General features: G+C 45.7%; 1 protein-coding gene across 5 annotated transcripts in view; it reads right to left on the reverse strand.

The window, feature by feature from the left end:
• Positions 1 to 18,665, reverse strand: part of hivep2a (HIVEP zinc finger 2a) — a 96,436-nt gene that overhangs the window by 53,380 nt on the left and 24,391 nt on the right. The window contains exon 1 of one of the 5 annotated variants that reach the window (XM_021611991.3): positions 4,283 to 4,507. The exons of the other annotated variants lie outside the window; for them this stretch is intronic. The gene's annotated coding sequence lies outside the window, so the exon portion shown is untranslated. Of the gene's footprint in view, positions 1 to 4,282; positions 4,508 to 18,665 lie in introns of those variants that run through there. 5 annotated transcript variants of the gene reach the window in all.

Consider the following 18,665-nt stretch of genomic DNA (forward strand, 5'->3'; position numbering starts at 1 on the left):
CAGGGCTGTGTTTGGCTGCCTGCTGGGTATGAAGGGGGTAGGAGGCATAGAGAGGGGAGCTTGCCCACCTACCAGGGCGTCGCTCTCTCTCTCTCTCACACACTCTCTCTCGGGCCTGGCACCAATGGCTGCTGGACTGAAGGACAGAAGGTGTGAGGGGCTTAGACCCACTGCGCCCTGTCAGAGACCAGGACACAGGCATTCACTGGGAGAGGGAGGGAGGGAGGGAGGGAGGGAGGGAGGGAGGGAGGGAGGGAGGGAGGGAGGGAGGGAGGGAGGGAGGGAGGGAAATGGAGCGGAGGAGAGACAGAGCGCAAGAGAGTGAAAGAGAGAGGGAGAAGTGACCACCCCCACACATATTTAGTGTAACACTCATCCTCAGACACTACAGTCCAACAGGACACAGACTCCCCTCTCTAATCACCTCCACAACTACAACTACTGGACTGTCTGTCTGCCTGTCCTGACAACGTTCTTCACAGGACCAGATGAATCATGTATGTGCCACCCTCCTAATTCAGAATTCTCCATAAGAAGGAGATTTGGGGGTGAGACAAGCACAGCGTGTAGCTACAAGGAGAATTGTGAAAATAAGTTTGCCGCAATGCACCTCAATATAGTATTACTAGAACCAGGGATCCATTGATGATGATAATGCCTACAGTATCTGCGTGTTTCAAGGACTGATATATATTCGGCGAGGCCGATTTTGCTGCTTCCATTCAACCAGGCATCTGCTGTACAGCGGTTATGTGTGGGAGTATCCATTCAGAAGAATGTATTGAGCAGATAGCTCTTCAGAACGCGATCCTTAAAGGAAGTCATGTTGGCTTCAGTAACTCTAGCTGTGTGGTTATGTTACTACCTACACTGCGAGGACCAGATATAGGTCATGTCGATAGAGGAAAACGTCAATACTGGAGCATATGACCGGCTAGGCTGTGTTACTATGCACAGTCACTCACTCTGTGGCCAAAGTCCTGTTCAGAACACACATACTTTTGAGAGAGAGAGAGAGAGAGAGAGAGAGAGAGAGAGAGAGAGAGAGAGAGAGAGAGAGAGAGAGAGAGAGAGAGAGAGAGGGGGGGGGGGGGAAGAAAGGGGAGAGAGAACTTGAGAGGGACAGAAAGAGAAGGAAAAGAGGGAGAGAGAGAGAGAGAGAGAGAGAGAGAGAGAGAGAGAGAGGAAGAAAGGGGAGAGAGAACTTGAGAGGGACAGAAAGAGAAGGAAAAGAGGGAGAGAGAGAGAGAGAGAGAGAGAGAGAGGAAGAAAGGGGAGAGAGAACTTGAGAGGGACAGAAAGAGAAGGAAAAGAGGGAGAGAGAGAGAGAGAGAGAGAGAGAGAGAGAGAGAGAGAGAGAAAGGAGAGCAGTGCTAAAAGTGCTGACATGTTGATTTACTTCCTCCTCTGAATCAGACAGCTGAACGAACGCTCCTTGGACAAGGTCACTGAGGATCACGCGTCTCAGGTTAACACACTGAACCCATCCACCTGGATATTACACTACAGCAGACAGAGACAGGACACTGCACAAGGACAGCCCTTCTCCCTAATGTCCCCCTGTTCCCTTCTCCTACAGTAGTGGGGTGGGGTTGAAGCCCGAAGGTGGAGAGAGGGAGGGATCTGTATACCCAGCCAGATAGCGGTTTGGATACGACAGAGAAATGGAGACTTCATTTTATCCATCTAACGTACTTGGTGTTTGCTGCTAGTGTGGTCACAGAACTGTATATACTCTATATTTCTTCATTCCTTTATTTGTATTTTGTGGATTTGTGTGTATTGTTTTGGAGTGTCAGGTATTACTGCACTGTTGGAGCTAGAAACATAAGCGTTTTACTACACCAGATCTGATTTGATTTATGTGCTGTCGCCAACACCGTGTCACGTTTTGCATGGCACGGAACACAAAAGACGAGCATGAAATAAGCACAAACTGATCTGCTACCAGACTAGTCTAAACCTGGGTGAAGTACATGAGGTGAACACTTCCCCCCAAAATACTCAGATTGAGGACATAGGCTACTGAATGTAAAATCATTCCCAGCGGAGGTCATGGATGTGGGAGCGAACGAGTAGCAATAAAGCAGATGGCAGTAAGGCCTCTCTGCACAGTAGACCATTGTAGAGTGGAGGGAGTGGGACTGACTGTTTCACTCACTGTAGAGTGAAAGCAAGCAGCAAACACCGAGTTAGATAGACGGAAAAACAAAGTTAGTTAGGAGACCCCCTTCACACTGTTGGGGATCCAGGGAGAAATGCCTTATTATTTTGTATCATGTGCGCTCGCACACGCACAGGCTTGAGGGTAATCAAATAATAGCAAACAGAAAACAAGCAACAACAAATACAGTACCAAAACCTGCACACAATTACTGGCCTGTCCCGCTGCCAAGAGAGGGCAACTGATAAAGTGCAACTGATAAAGCAGAGGGACAGAGTATCAGGTGGTTCCCAATGTGGTTCCGTTGTAACCCTGTAACCATAGTGGTGGCTGTTTAATGTAGCCCTGCATCATATTACCCCACGCACTTTGAGGGCTAATGGGATCCAACTTGGGTGGGTAATTGGATTGGCCCCCAATGACAGACAGACAAACAGACAGACGGACACTATACAGGCAGACACTATATAGACAGACACATGACCAACACGCCCCATCACCCCACCAATAACAATGTGGTAGAGTGGTACTCCCCGCTCCCTCTCTCTGCCCTGTCAGGATGCTGACGTACAGCACTATACACAGGGCAAACACTAGCAATAGCATGCCCAGACATCCCTTCCATAACTTCCTGGTATTAGGATTAGGATGTTGAGTCTCTTAAAATGTATCTCCACACTGTTGAGAGACAGTAGGAGACCAGACAGGGGGCCTACAGTGAGGGAGAGGGTGTCCTCGAGACATGCCCGTGCAAAAATGTCCCCCCCAACCCCCTGAAGCACTGTGAGCTGCGGCGACACACACATTATAAATCGTCTGAGAATTAGAGAATGGAAAAATAGTTTAGCACACTTAGCAGAGGCACGAGTCCTCATTCCACAGGTGCCAGATAGTGGCATTACAGTTCTCTTCTCCGCAGAAAGACAGACAGAGGGAGAAAAAGACAAGAGAGAGAGTGCATAAGAGGAATCTCTCTGGCTGACTGAGGAGAGAAGGGAGAGAGAGGAGAGGAGAGGAGGGAGGGAGGGAGGGAGGGAGGGAGGGAGGGAGGGAGGGAGGGAGGGAGGGAGGGAGGGAGGGATGATAAAAAAGGACCCAGCCATGGAAGCTAATTTCAAGGTTGTGGTAATCTCACCCCTGGGCTCCAGATGATGGAGTCTGGGGTTGGGGTTGTTGTTGTTGGGGTGGTGTGTGTCATTAGGCATGCAGAGCGGCAAGAAGATAAGCTTTTCCGAAAACAACAACTTTGAAATAGTGTGTGTGTTTGCATGCGCGTGTGTGTGTGTGTTTGCATGCGCGTATGTGTGTGTGTGTTTGTGTGTGTGCGTGAGGCATGAGGTGTGTGTATGTGTGGTGTTTCCCTGCCTTATCACCAGGACCTTCCCTCACATAACAAGTTATTCCAGTATGACACACACAGAGTGAGACAGACAGACAGGCCCGCAAGCGAGTCAGTGGCTTGGGGTGTTGCGCTGGAAAACGGACTTGTTATGTGAGATTTAGAACAGGTGAGATTTAGAACAGGTGAGAATTAAAACAGACAGCAGCGGCTGGGGGATGGAGGATGTGGGAGGCTTCGCAGTGCCACGCTTGTCTGTGGAGCCGGGGGGGGGGATGTGAATGGGTGTTTTAGAGCTACCCTTCCTCCCTCCTCAGGCTGCCTTACGGACTAAACAACAAGTGCCTCACCACTGGGGAGGAGAGCTAGAGAACAGGAGGATGAAGTAGGGAGGGAGGGCGGGACGTGCTCTGCGGAGCGAAGAAGAGGTCAGGTTATGTCATAGTTTCTCGCTTATCTCAGTCTCTTTAAATACCTGCCAGGGCTGTGCAAACAAGCCGTCGGTAGACAGAGCCCCTGCAGCCCAGACCAGCCCCATCTGTCACACACACAAATACACACGCACAGTGACGGCTGTATCGCCACGACAACACACAGCAGACAGCGTGTACCAAAACACAGAGAAGAAGGCTGTGTATGGTGGATATCCAACAGCCACTGTCATCCTCCATTCAGTTCACAAACACACTGACAACAAGGGAATCACTTCTCAGCAGCATCACCAGAGAGAGAGAGACGAGGTAGAGAAAAGGAGAGGGAGAAACGGTATGTCTACTTACCTGGGTATATCAGCTCCCCAGTCCCACAACATCTCCAGTCACCAACAGCAATCCTCTGGGGTGAAACTTTTCCTGTCCATTCTCCGGGGTCACCGATAGAAAGCCAAAACAGCGGGGCCAAACTCCCATCAATCAGAATAGTCACTCATTGGTAGTGAGAGCGTATGCTTGCTCGGAGACCTACTGATGTAAGCTAGTCACCAGAGAAAATACCCAGTCAGTTGTGACGCATATCCAGGATCAGAAATAGCAATAGGGCCCCCAGAGGGATTATACAACAGACTACATTTAGAGGACCTTACACTGGCCCACAGAGCAGGAAGGCAGGCAGCGCTCATGCTCATTCTCTCTCTCTCGCCTGCCTGCCGGCTGGCCTGCCTGCCTGCCCTCTCTTTGCTGGCTCCACAGTCTTTTTTTACAAAGTAAGATGACATTTTCCTAAGCAAGACATGACCACAAATAGAGGGGTCAAGTGAAAGACAGCAGTTATGGGGTGGAGCGGCAGGAGCAGGGCTGTTGCCGGCTGCTTCTCTCTCTAAGTGTTGTGTTGTTATGACACAGCAGCACAACCTTATCAGGCTGGCCTGGCGGGCGACACCACACTACAGCAGTCTGGACACACACCACCTCTGACCCCCCGGAGGTTGTCCTATCCAAAAGCGAGTGTGTCCTGTCAAAGAGCGAGCCATAACATGGTATCCCTCTACTCTCCCTCCTTCCCTCTACCCCTCCCGCCCCGCTTCCCCTGCCGCCTCCCCCTCCCCGCTCCTCCTCCTCCCCAGCTCTATAAATAACTTGCCAGGCTAATAGTGAAAAATGGCCTCAGAGATGTGTTTTCTCCGGCCCAATCCCCTGATCTCCGGTCAACGATATGATTCGCTCCTGTGTTGCTCCTTCAGTGCGTGGCTACCGCCACATTACTGGCCATGAAGAGTGACATTGGGACAGGGCAGCACTGGGACAGGGCAGCACTAGGACAGGACAGCATTGGGACAGGGCAGCATTGGGACAGGGCTGCACTGGGACAGGGCAGCACTAGGACAGGGCAGCATTGGGACAGGGCAGCATTGGGACAGGGCTGCACTGGGACAGGGCAGCATTGGGACAGGACAGCACTGGGACAGGGCAGCATTGGGACAGGACAGCACTGGGACAGGACAGCACTGGGACAGGACAGCACTGGGACAGGGCAGCAGAGAGAGATGGAAGAGAGAAAGGGAGAAAGAGAAGCCCAGCTGAGCAACAGCTTCCAGCCACAACCCTCGCTGCAGCGTTGAATATTAATGCATGTTTATGCTTCTGAATTAACCTCAGGTATGTCATGAGTGACAGTGGCGTGGCTAGTTTGAGAGCTCCCGTATAACATTCTCCGCATTGCCTACATTCAGGGCCACACGTTGTCAAAACGCAGGCAGTGTGGCGAGGAATTCACCTCAACAATGGGCGGATGACAACAAACACATATGGCAGTTGTTTTGAGTGGACCAACTCGAGCAAGGGTAGACACCAGTTCCATGCTGGTGATACTCTGGCTAATAACGCCCGTGCTGTCACGCAAGTCAAACGTGCACCTCTATTATAAGACCATTGTTACTTTGCCCTTACTGGAGAATCCAATTTACAGGTCTAACAATAACTTGACCTCTGTTGAACTCCCTATGAGAAATCAGAAACTGCTGCGGGCAGGAGACAACTGGGAATAGTTGACCCTAACCCCCCCCCCCCCCCCCCCCCCCCAAAGGACTGTCCCGGAGCAGGGAGACCTGACACTGACACCATAGCCACCTATTGGCTCTCCAAAGTAACCAACACCTGCTGTGAACTAAACTCAATGGTCCACACTGTTCAGCTCTAAGTAGGAGAGCAGTACTCCTGAGCAGGAAGTAGAGGTATAGTTGATGCAATGTGTGGGACAAGATGAAATGACACAGTTCACAACGACATGCCTAGCTGTTTCTACGCCAGCATGTGCATTCACACTGGGAGACAGCGGAAGGAGAATAACACTACAGCACACAACAGGTGTTATGAGAGAAAGACAGGTAGAGTGTTTAACACACTCCATTTGCCTTCATCTTAAAAGACACAGTTCCCCATTGCCTTTTACAGGTGGAATAGCATCTTTAGGTATAAACAGAGAGAAACATATGTTTATATTTTGAACGTAGCAGAGTATAAAAACCAGGACAGTGTTCTATCATATACTGTAAACCATTTAGCTAGCTAGTAAAACAGACTAGACAACCTTGTAGAGTTCTTCAATTGAAGAATTCTATGAATGTCTATGAATACATCTAAAGATAGTTTGCAGGCACCTCAGGTCAATTCCTTGCCCTATGGGTTTCTATAACCGTGTTATAAACTGGCGAGGAAGATTCCAACCTTTGCCATCTAGGACCCTGGCTGCACAAGGTTAGTCCCAAAACTCTGAGTGGAGTGGACCCTTTAAAAAGGCTACATAACCAGCTACAGAAATGTAACCTAAATGTACGCTATAAAATGTAGTTACTTCAAAAGCTGGTGGCATCAACGGCACCACATCACTCTAAAATCCATGGCCTTCTGGAGAAATGAATCCCACCAGTCATCAGAGACCTGGAATCACATTGAACTTAAGGATGTTACATTTGAGTCATTTAGTAGATGCTCTTACACAGGGCGACTTACAGTAAGTAGTGAGTACTAGTCCCACGTTGGGAATCGAAACCCCAACCCTGCCCTCGCTAGCACCACGCTCTCCCAGCTGAGCCACACAGGATTTTCATCAGACACATATTGATATCTGTGCCTAATGTACACTGAGAGAGGGGGAAACTGCCTTGGTAACTGGAGCAAGAGAAAATGGGGGGAGGAAACCCTTTCTGTATTTTTCTATTGAAAGCTGTGCAGAGGGTTTCACTTATGCACCCCCTGGAGCTGAGACAGAGGAACACACAGGGAGCGGAGTCCGCAAAGCACGCAGCACACACACACGTACCCAAATGCACACACACGCACTACATTTTAAACCGTGTTTTATGGTGCGACAAAATAATGAACGTGCTCATTTAAGTCAAAGCAGACATCGAATGAGTCACATCACATTTTATCGCTATTTTATATCCCTTTACACATTTCTTTCCTTCTATTCAGGGAGGGACAGGGAGAGAAACACAGTGTGTCACATGTTCCTGGCAGCATCAGCCTCTCTAATGGGACCAGAGCTTTTTCATGACAAGGTCATATTTGACCTGGCGACCCCTGACCGTCCCTGGCCAGGGGGTGGGTCTTCCTAGCAGGCCTTGGGGGAGCGTGAGGCAGCCTGACAGAATGAGATCAAGCGACCATGAAAACAGTCGCTCAGCAGCCCCTCCAAAACAAACCCGCTCTCATGCAGCCGAGGTACAATTGCTCATTGGAGTGTGAGGCAGTGACTCTCTCAGCCAGCCATCAGGGACCCAGTTAGGAGTTACGCAACAGGCCTGCCTGCGTGTTTTCCACCGCCAGCTGAGGGGCCGACCCCACAGCTGTTCCCGATTCCGACGGTGAAACCCTTTCTGGGCAAAACCTCTCGGAACGTCGCACCCCCCCCCCCCCCCCTTCCCCTCCCGCCCCGAAGCCCTTCTCTCCGTCCCTGTCACTCCACCGGGTCTCATGTTGCCCGTGGCACCTGTTACCCCCAGCGGTAAGGCAAAGCAGGCAGGCAGGCCAGCTCAGAGAGCCCCCCACTCCATTCCACCACTCCCCCATGGCCCTTTTTCTCTCCAGTGTCAGTTTTCTCTCCAGTGTCACCCAGACAAGCAGTAACAATTTTAGACTTGGCCCTGAGTCAGATCAGCTGGCTGATGCTGGGAATGAGCACCGGGGGCTTCCCAAACAGAACACCCCTGCTGGGGTCCCATGGCCCGCAGCTCCTCTACAACCAACAACACATGGGAGCGCAGGTGGGTCACTAAGAGCCACGCTCAAGAACAAAACGATCAAAAGGTATCTGGGGTCAGCTGGCTCACTGAAAATGTGTTTTTTTCCCAGACTTGAATCAAAACCAAATGTACTGTCGTGATTCGTGAAAGATCATGGATGGGAGTTAATTTAACAAATTATATTTTTCCCTGACAAACAATTGCCCTGGAAAGAGCATTATGGCCTCATAATCAAGTCAATTGCTTTGACAGCACATATTTAACCGCTTTTTAATTTGCTCGAAAGACAAATCAGCCCAAATCCTCCATCACAGATGGCTGGATAAAATTTCCATCAAACATGATATTAATTGGGTTGCATCACACCTTTCAGTTTTACAGGCGATTAACATAATCTGGGTTTTAACAGGTTTTAATGGCAGCCAATTTGTAGCTATTTGTGGCATGCACACAGGAACTGCGTAGGAGGCTCTGAGAGGGTGGTAAGTGGCATCTTGAATATTGACAGATTTGATTCAAAATTCATTTCAATGACTCCCATGAATATCCAGTAAACGCCCCCACACAACCCACAAAGTGTTTTAAATCTTCATACACCATGCTGTACACCACAAATATGCAAGCACGTTCTAGAGGGATGTACATTTATAGAGGAACATTCTCAAATAAATCACTCAATTTACCCCTAAAATACACTCCTCTCAATCTTTCATTGCAAATGACTGAGACGATAATCTTACCTCTTGCTTTCTAAAAACAGATCCTTCCACAGCGCCAAACGAAGCTAAAGCACACATGCCATTCATCTTTATAGCCTGGGCATGCTCTGTCATTCATCTTTATAGCCTGGGCATGCTCTGTCATTTAGATCCTATGGCTTGGCTGGGGAGTAGAGTAACACTGAGCGGCTGTTAGTGGATGAGCAGTGAAGGACATGCTGTCAGATTGGCTCAGGCTAAAAATATCATGGGCTGCCCCATGGACGGTACTATACTCCTAGCATCTCTCTCTCTCTCTCTTTTCTCATGGACATTACTATACTACTAGCATCTCTCTCTCTCTCTCTTTTCTCATGGACGTTACTATACTCCTAGCATCTCTCTCTCTCTCTCTTTTCTCATGGACATTACTATACTACTAGCATCTCTCTCTCTCTTTTCTCATGGACGTTACTATACTCCTAGCATCTCTCTCTCTCTTTTCTCATGGACGTTACTATACTCCTAGCATCTCTCTCTCTCTCTTTTCTCATGGACGTTACTATACTCCTAGCATCTCTCTCTCTTTTCTCATGGACATTACTATACTCCTAGCATCTCTCTCTCTCTCTTTTCTCATGGACATTACTATACTCCTAGCATCTCTCTCTCTCTCTTTTCTCATGGACATTACTATACTCCTAGCATCTCTCTCTCTTTTCTCATGGACATTACTATACTCCTAGCATCTCTCTCTCTTTTCTCATGGACATTACTATACTCCTAGCATCTCTCTCTCTCTTTTCTCATGGACATTACTATACTCCTAGCATCTCTCTCTCTCTCTTTTCTCATGGACATTACTATACTCCTAGCATCTCTCTCTCTCTCTTTTCTCATGGACATTACTATACTCCTAGCATCTCTCTCTCTCTCTTTTCTCATGGACATTACTATACTCCTAGCATCTCTCTCTCTTTTCTCATGGACATTACTATACTCCTAGCATCTCTCTCTCTTTTCTCATGGACATTACTATACTCCTAGCATCTCTCTCTCTCTCTTTTCTCATGGACATTACTATACTCCTAGCATCTCTCTCTCTCTCTTTTCTCATGGACATTACTATACTCCTAGCATCTCTCTCTCTCTCTTTTCTCATGGACATTACTATACTCCTAGCATCTCTCTCTCTTTTCTCATGGACATTACTATACTACTAGCATCTCTCTCTCTCTCTCTCTCTCTCTTTTCTCATGGACGTTACTATACTCCTAGCATCTCTCTCTCTCTCTCTTTTCTCATGGACATTACTATACTACTAGCATCTCTCTCTCTCTCTCTCTCTCTCTCTTTTCTCATGGACGTTACTATACTCCTAGCATCTCTCTCTCTCTCTCTCTCTTTTCTCATGGATGTTACTATACTCCTAGCATCTCTCTCTCTCTCTTTTCTCATGGACGTTACTATACTCCTAGCATCTCTCTCTCTCTCTTTTCTCATGGACGTTACTATACTCCTAGCATCTCTCTCTCTTTTCTCATGGACATTACTATACTCCTAGCATCTCTCTCTCTCTCTTTTCTCATGGACATTACTATACTCCTAGCATCTCTCTCTCTCTCTTTTCTCATGGACATTACTATACTCCTAGCATCTCTCTCTCTCTCTCTCTCTTTTCTCATGGACGTTACTATACTCCTAGCATCTCTCTCTCTTTTCTCATGGACATTACTATACTCCTAGCATCTCTCTCTCTCTCTTTTCTCATGGACATTACTATACTCCTAGCATCTCTCTCTCTCTCTTTTCTCATGGACATTACTATACTCCTAGCATCTCTCTCTCTCTCTTTTCTCATGGACATTACTATACTCCTAGCATCTCTCTCTCTCTCTCTCTCTTTTCTCATGGACGTTACTATACTCCTAGCATCTCTCTCTCTTTTCTCATGGACATTACTATACTCCTAGCATCTCTCTCTCTCTTTTCTCATGGACAGTCCTATACTCCTAGCTTCTCTCTCTCTCTTTTATCATGGACATGACTATACTCCTAGCATCTCTCTCTCTCTTTTCTCATGGACATTACTATACTCCTAGCATCTCTCTCTCTCTTTTCTCATGGACATTACTATACTCCTAGCATCTCTCCCTCTCTCTCTTTTCTCATGGACATTACTATACTCCTAGCATCTCTCTCTCTCTCTCTTTTCTCATGGACATTACTATACTCCTAGCATCTCTCTCTCTCTCTCTTTTCTCATGGACATTACTATACTCCTAGCATCTCTCTCTCTCTCTCTTTTCTCATGGACATTACTATACTCCTAGCATCTCTCTCTCTCTTTTCTCATGGACATTACTATACTCCTAGCATCTCTCTCTCTCTTTTCTCATGGACATTACTATACTCCTAGCATCTCTCCCTCTCTCTCTTTTCTCATGGACATTACTATACTCCTAGCATCTCTCTCTCTCTCTCTTTTCTCATGGACATTACTATACTCCTAGCTTCTCTCTCTCTCTTTTATCATGGACATGACTATACTCCTAGCATCTCTCTCTCTCTCTCTCTCTCTCTCTCTCTCTTTTCTCATGGACATTACTATACTCCTAGCATCTCTCTCTCTCTCTCTCTCCTTCTCTTTTCTCATGGACGTTACTATACTCCTAGCATCTCTCTCTCTCTCTCTTTTCTCATGGACATTACTTTACTCCTAGCATATCTCTCTCTCTCTTTTTTCTCATGGACATTACTATACTCCTAGCATATCTCTCTCTCTCTTTTTTCTCATGGACATTACTATACTCCTAGCATCTCTCTCTCTTTTTTCTCATGGACATTACTATACTCCTAGCATCTCTCTCTCTCTCTCTCTCTCTCTCTTTTCTCATAGACATTACTATACTCCTAGAATCTCTCTCTCTCTTTTCTCATGGACATTACTATACTCCAAGCATCTCTCTCTCTCTCTTCTCATGGACATTACTATACTCCTAGCATCTCTCTCTCTCTTTTCTCATGGACATTACTATACTCCTAGCATCTCTCTCTCTCTCTCTCTCTTTTCTCATGGATGTTACTATACTCCTAGCATCTCTCTCTCTCTCTCTTTTCTCATGGACATTACTATACTCCTAGCATCTCTCTCTCTCTCTCTTTTCTCATGGACATTACTATACTCCAAGCATCTCTCTCTCTCTCTTCACATGGACATTACTATACTCCTAGCATCTCTCTCTCTCTTTTCTCATGGACATTACTATACTCCTAGCATCTCTCTCTCTCTCTCTCTCTTTTCTCATGGATGTTACTATACTCCTAGCATCTCTCCCTCTCACTCTTTTCTCATGGACATTACTATACTCCTAGCATCTCTCTCTCTCTTTTCTCATGGCAATGGGCCACAACTTTTGCTACTGTGATGGCGCATTGCGGTATTTTGACTAACAGATATGGGAATTTATCAATGTTTGATTTGTTTACAAATTCTTTCCGGGTCTATGTGATCTGTGGGAAATATGTGTCTCTAATATGGTCATACATTTGGCAGGAGGTTAGGAAGTGCAGCTCAGTTTCCACTGTGGTCAGTGGGCACATATCTAATCTATAGATTCCAGATAGCATTCCAAATGGCTTTGTTTTCTGGTTGATTCTTTACAGTGTGTCAAATAGTTCTCTTTTTGCATTCTCATTGCATTCTTATTGTGTTGCTGTCCTGGGTCTGTTTGTGTTTCTAAACAGAGCCCCAGAACCAGCTGGCTGAGGGGACTCTTTTCTAGGTTCATCTCTGTAGGTGAGGGCTTTGTGGTGGAATGTGTGGGTATATTTTCATTTTAGGTGGTTGTAAAATTGAACAGCTCTTTTCTGGATTTTGATAACTAGCGGGTATAGTCCTAATTTTGCTCTGCATGCATCATTTGGGGTTTTGTGTCTTTGCAGAATTCTGCATGCAGAGTCTCAATTGGGTGTTTGTCCCATTTAGTGAATTCTTGGTTGGTGAGTGGAGCCCAGACCTCACAATCACAGAGGGCAATGGGTTCTATAACTGACTGAGCCAGATTCTAATTGGGATGTTGAGTTTTATATTCCTCTGTTAAGGCAGAGGTAGGTATAATTATTGGTATGCTCTTGGGCAACAGTGTCTAAATATGATCTCTCTTGTATTCGTTGTCCTGGCAACTGGACCTTTTTTGGAACACCGTTATTTTTGGCTTACTGAGAGTCACCGACAGGTCCCAGGTCTGACAGAATCTGTGCAGAAGATCTAGGTGCTGCTGTAGGTCCTCTTTGGTTGGGGACAGAAGAACCAGATCATCTGCAAACAGTAGACATTTGAGTTCAAAGTCCAGCAGGGTGAAGCCGGGTGCTGCAGACTGTTCTAGTGCCCTCACCAATTCATTGATATACAGTCTGTTGAAGATGGTGGGGCTCAAGCTGCATCCCTGTCTCACCCCACGGCCCTGAGGAAAGTGTATGTTTATTGCCAATTTCCAACCATTTGTTTAGCAGACCCTAATGCCAAAGTGGTCCCGTGTGTCTCAGTTGGTAGCGCATGGCACTTACAACACCAGGGTTGTAGGTTCAATTCCCAAGGGGGTCCAGTATGACGAAGAAGAAAAAAAAAGTATGAAAATGTTTGCAGTATACTTACTGTAAGTCACTCTGGATAAGAGTGTCTGCTCAATGACTAAAATGTAAACTGAGTAAAGCATTTTTTTTAAATCAACAAAGCATGAGAAGACTTCGCTTTTGTTTTGTTTTGTTTGTTTGTCAATAAGGTTGTGCATGGTGTATACGTGGTCTGTTGTACAGTATTTTAGGAAGGAGTCAACTTGACATTTGCTCAGGACATTGTTTTCACTGAGGAAATACATGTTGGACTCAGCTGTTGATGATACTGCAGAGGATTTTCCAGAGATTACTGTTGACACAGATTCTGCTGTATTGAGGTCCAATTTGCCTAAACTTTTGTGGATTGAGGTGACCAGACCTTGGTTCCAAATATTGGGGAAGATGTCAGAGCTGAGGATAATGTTGAAGATTTAAGAATAGCCTATTTTAATTTGCAGTCTGTATTATTTTGTTTAGTATACCATCAACACCACAGGCCTTTTTGGGTTGGATGGTTTGTACTTTGTCCTGTAGCTCTTACAATGTAATTAGTGAATCTAATGGCTTCTGGTGATAGTTGATTCTAAGTGAAGTACATTATCATGTATATGTTTTTGTTCTTGGTTCTTTGTTATACAGCCAAAGGAATGGAGAAGTGGTTTATCCAGACATCTCCATTTCTGGATAGAAGTGATTTGATTCTACGGATTCATCAATCACATTGAGCTGTTTTCTTGCATGCTGTTCCTTGTTTTTTTCTTAGTGTATTTCTGTATTGTTTAAGGCGTAAGCTAAACCACTTCTCATCGCTGTTTATTTTCTTAGGGTTTCTGCTTAATATGTTAGCTGATAGGTCAAATATACTGTTCAGGCTTCCTACTGCTAAATGTACACTTACAGACTGTGGGTTAAGTTCAGTGATAAAGTAATCTACAGTACAACTGCCAAGAGATGAGCTATAGGTATACCTACCATAGTCCCCTCGAAGTCTACCATTGACTATGTATAGTTCCAGCGTGCAACAGAAAAGCAGGAGTTGTGACCCGTTTCTGTTGGTTGTTTTGTCGTAGTTCTGTCTAGGGGGCACTCTCTCTCGCGCGCGGCAGGCGGGCCGGCCAGCCAGCACACCACACGCACTATATTCGATGCACACATGTAATGCTGTGAATTCTCTCAACGCACATCCTATTGGAGCATAAATACTTGATGACTGAAGAGCATGACCCACCATCAGCAATGCCAATACTGCAGGACCAACGTGACCAAGCAGGTCAATTGTAATACACTGAATGAAACAATTAGCTCCCAGCCCAGTGATTGATCCCATGGCTGTCTGATGGATGTGTAAACAGAGCTGTTAGCTAACATGAATGGAGTGCCACGCTGAATAAAGCAGACACGGTCAATGAGTTGAGCTACAACATACTGTATCTAACTGGTCTGGTAATGGAATCCCAATACATGGCATCAACCTTCAGCCCACGCGTTCCTCTTTGTCTCTACATCCATCCAACAAGCTGATCAACATCAATGACATTGACCGGAGGGAAGTGTTTGGCCCCAATGTCACCTCAAGGAGAAATCCCCAGTAAAATGACTTGGGAGAACTAACCTAATCCTGACTGAGGAAGAACAAAATGACCTGTCGATCCTAGATGTGATCCCTTTCCCTTACTTTTCCCACACACTCCTAATGAGGACCTGCCTGCTTTTCCCCGCTCACTATGCACTGCCAAGGCAGGCACCGGGCCCGTAGACCCGGTTGTAAAAATGTCTTGTTTCGGGAAGTAACATGACTCACTCATTTATTTAGGAATTTCTCAGACAAATCAACAAGCTTTGTGAGCTTATCCTGGCTCACAAACAACAATACCCATAATGGGAAATTTATAGGGTTCTATTAAACCATGGGAGCAGATATCTGTGACTGGTGATGTTGTGATTTGATCTGTGTATATTGCCAATTCCTATACAGAAGTAGAGTGTGTGTAATCCTGGCCAGCGTAAAGAATGGTGTGTGACTATTTACAACACTGTCGTGCTAAATGGATGCCATCGCATTGTGGAAGGAGCTATTGTATCGCCAGGGTCATCCCATCAACTGTAATGAAAAAAACATTGCAGATGGTCAAATAATAACACATATCACCATGGTAAGACATGGTTTATAAATAATCAAGTGAGCAAATCATTTTCTTCATTTCAACGAAGAAAAACAAACACAGGCCTGTGCACAGAACACCTAGAGCCTCTGGTAATGTATCTGTAGGCTAGCTAGAAGAGAGCTTCTCCAACATAACGTAGCTTATTCACAGCGGTCAACAATACCACAAAACCTATTTCCCGTTGTGAATTTGCTAGGCATATGAATGTATTCTAGACGAGGAACATGGATCAGGAGGGTCACAAATGAATTTGCTACTCTTCAAAGAAAGGGTGGCACTACCAATAGATACAGTACATTGGAAATAATAGGTGACAACCTTCAAATATGGGAACCTTATTTTTTCCATCATCTTTACTGCAGGAGGATTACATATACTGCAATCATCCTCCATTTATACAATGTATCAATAGCACCCAAAACATACCGCCTGTAGAGAATACAGCAGTAGACACTATTAGCACCCGAGCCTGAGACGCTGCCTCTGTAAATAGTCCCAGGTAAAGTAACTTCTCCTCTCCCTGTCCAACCCTGGAAGCAGAGCTGACCTTTTGCCTCCTATCTGACTCGACAGCGCAGATCTACGAGCGGGGTACCACCATAAAGCAGCACTCTCCCTGCAATATTCAGCATAAAATATGCATCAAATGATATAACCCTTATATAATGCATCCATGGGCCAAGTCTGGGCTCATCCATGCTGTGTTCTACAGCTAATTAAGCGATCTGTGCAAAGCAAAACAGAGCATGGGGAGCTGCTAATTTTAGGTCCTTCCCTGAGCCCATCTGAGAAACAGGAGGCTGGGAAGCAGTGGGAGGCTCCGGAGCTAACGCAACCAAGTGGCTTGAAGGCGGGGGACAAACGGCAGGGGGGGACGCTTGGTTCGCTAAAAAGCCCATATGACATCAGTCAGAGTGAGCGTGGCGATGCGGTGGGAGTGAAACAAAGACCTGTCAGGAGGGGGGAGAGAGGAGGAGAGGAGACAATGGCACCCCAGTCAGCTCCACACAGTCACAGAGTCCAACAGAGAGCAGCATCCATGAGGTCACACAATTAGTGCCAACTAGAGGTCAACCGATTATGATTTTTCAACGCCGATACAGATTATTGGAGGAACAAAAAAGCTGATTTTTTAAAAATGTATTTGTAATAATGACACTTATTTTAACATATAATACATCAATAAAATCTATTTAGCCTCAAATAAATAATGAAACATGTTCAATTTGGTTTAAATAATGCAAAAACAAAGTGTTGGAGAAGAAAATAAAAGTGCAATATGTGCAATGTAAGAAAGCTAACGTTTAAGTTCCTTGCTCAGAACATGAGAACATATGAAAGCTGGTGGTTCCTTTTATCATGAGTCTTCAATATTCCCAGGTAAGAAGTTTTAGGTTGTAGTTATTATAGGAATTATAGGACTATTTCCCTCTATACCATTTGTATTTCATTAACCTTTGACTATTGGATGTTCTTATAGGCACTTTAGTATTGCCAGTGTAACAGCATAGCTTCCGCCCCTCTCCTTGCTCCTCCCTGTGCTCGAACCAGGAACACAACGACAACAGCCACCCTCGAAGCAGCGTTACCCATGCAGAGCAAGGGAGACAACCACAGGCTCAGAGCGAGTGACGTTTGAAACGCTATTAGCGCGAGCTAACTAGCCAGCCATTTCACTTCAGTTACACCAGCCTCATCTCGGGAGATGATAAAAGAGCTGCTGGCAAAACGCACGAAAGTGCTGTTTGAATGAATGTTTACGCGCCTGCTTCTGCATACCACCGCTCAGTCAGATACTTAGATACTTGTATGCTTGTATGCTCAGTCAGATTATACACGATAGATAATATCTAGTAATATCATCAACCATGTGTAGTTAACTAGTGATTATGATTGATTGTTTTTTATAAGATAAGTTTAATGCCAACTAGCAACTTACCGTGGCTTACTGCATTCATGTAACAGGCAGTCTCCTTGTGGAATGCAATGGTCATTATTGCGTTGGACTAGTTAACTGTAAGGTTGCAAAATTGGAGCTGACAAGGTGAAAATCTGTCGTTCTGCCCCTGAACGAGGCAGTTAACCCACCGTTCCTAGGCCGTCATTGGAAATAAGAATGTGTTCTTAACTGACTTACCTAATTAAATACATTTCCGATTTCTGATTGTTATGAAAACTTGAAATCGGCCCTAATTAATCAGCCATTCCGATTAATCGGTCGACCACTTGTACCAACACACTTTCAGCCCTGTGCAGCCCTGCCAATACTTGTCAATTTGCACACATAGTCACACCCCTCTCTTTCTCCCTATCTTGTGTGCCAATAGTGAAAACTGAGAAAAACAGCCTCCCTGGAAGGTTTCTGTCAGCAAGACTGGAGGGAGAGCTAGTAGGTCCCCAGTCCAACAGAACGGGCAGACCCAGGTTTCATCAGCGGAGACCCCAGATCTGTCCCAGGTCTGTCCTAGCAAAGGAAAATAAATCAATCTGCCTCCCTGGCCTCCCTGCCTACTGCTGGGCCTTCCTCAGATCAGCTGTGTGTTTATTGAGATCACTAACATTGCCAGAGTCCTCTGCTAGCAACAAACCACATGGGTAACACCAGCCAGGCAGCCACACTGGTTCCCTCAGTTCAACACTAACATAACATCTTCAACTCCAACAGTTAGTCACCTATACAGTAGAGACACATAGTGGTATCAGCCTCATACTCAAGGCTAGTATAGAAGTTAATAGAGCTCTAGGGGCGCTATTTCATTTTTGGATAAAAAACGTTCCCGTTTTAAGCGCGATATTTTGTCACGAAAAGATGCTCGACTATGCATATTCTTGACAGTTTTGGAAAGAAAACACGCTGAAGTTTCAGAATCTGCAAAGATTTTGTCTGTAAGTGCCCCAGAACTCATTCTACAGGCGAAACCAAGATGATGCATCAACCAGGAATTAGCAGAATTTCTGAAGCTCTGTTTTCCATTGTCTCCTTATATGGCTGTGATTGCGC

This window comes from Oncorhynchus mykiss, chromosome 8, assembly GCF_057628025.1.
Source record: "Oncorhynchus mykiss isolate SJ-2025 chromosome 8, ASM5762802v1, whole genome shotgun sequence".
Classification (NCBI taxonomy): Eukaryota; Metazoa; Chordata; class Actinopteri; order Salmoniformes; family Salmonidae; genus Oncorhynchus; species Oncorhynchus mykiss.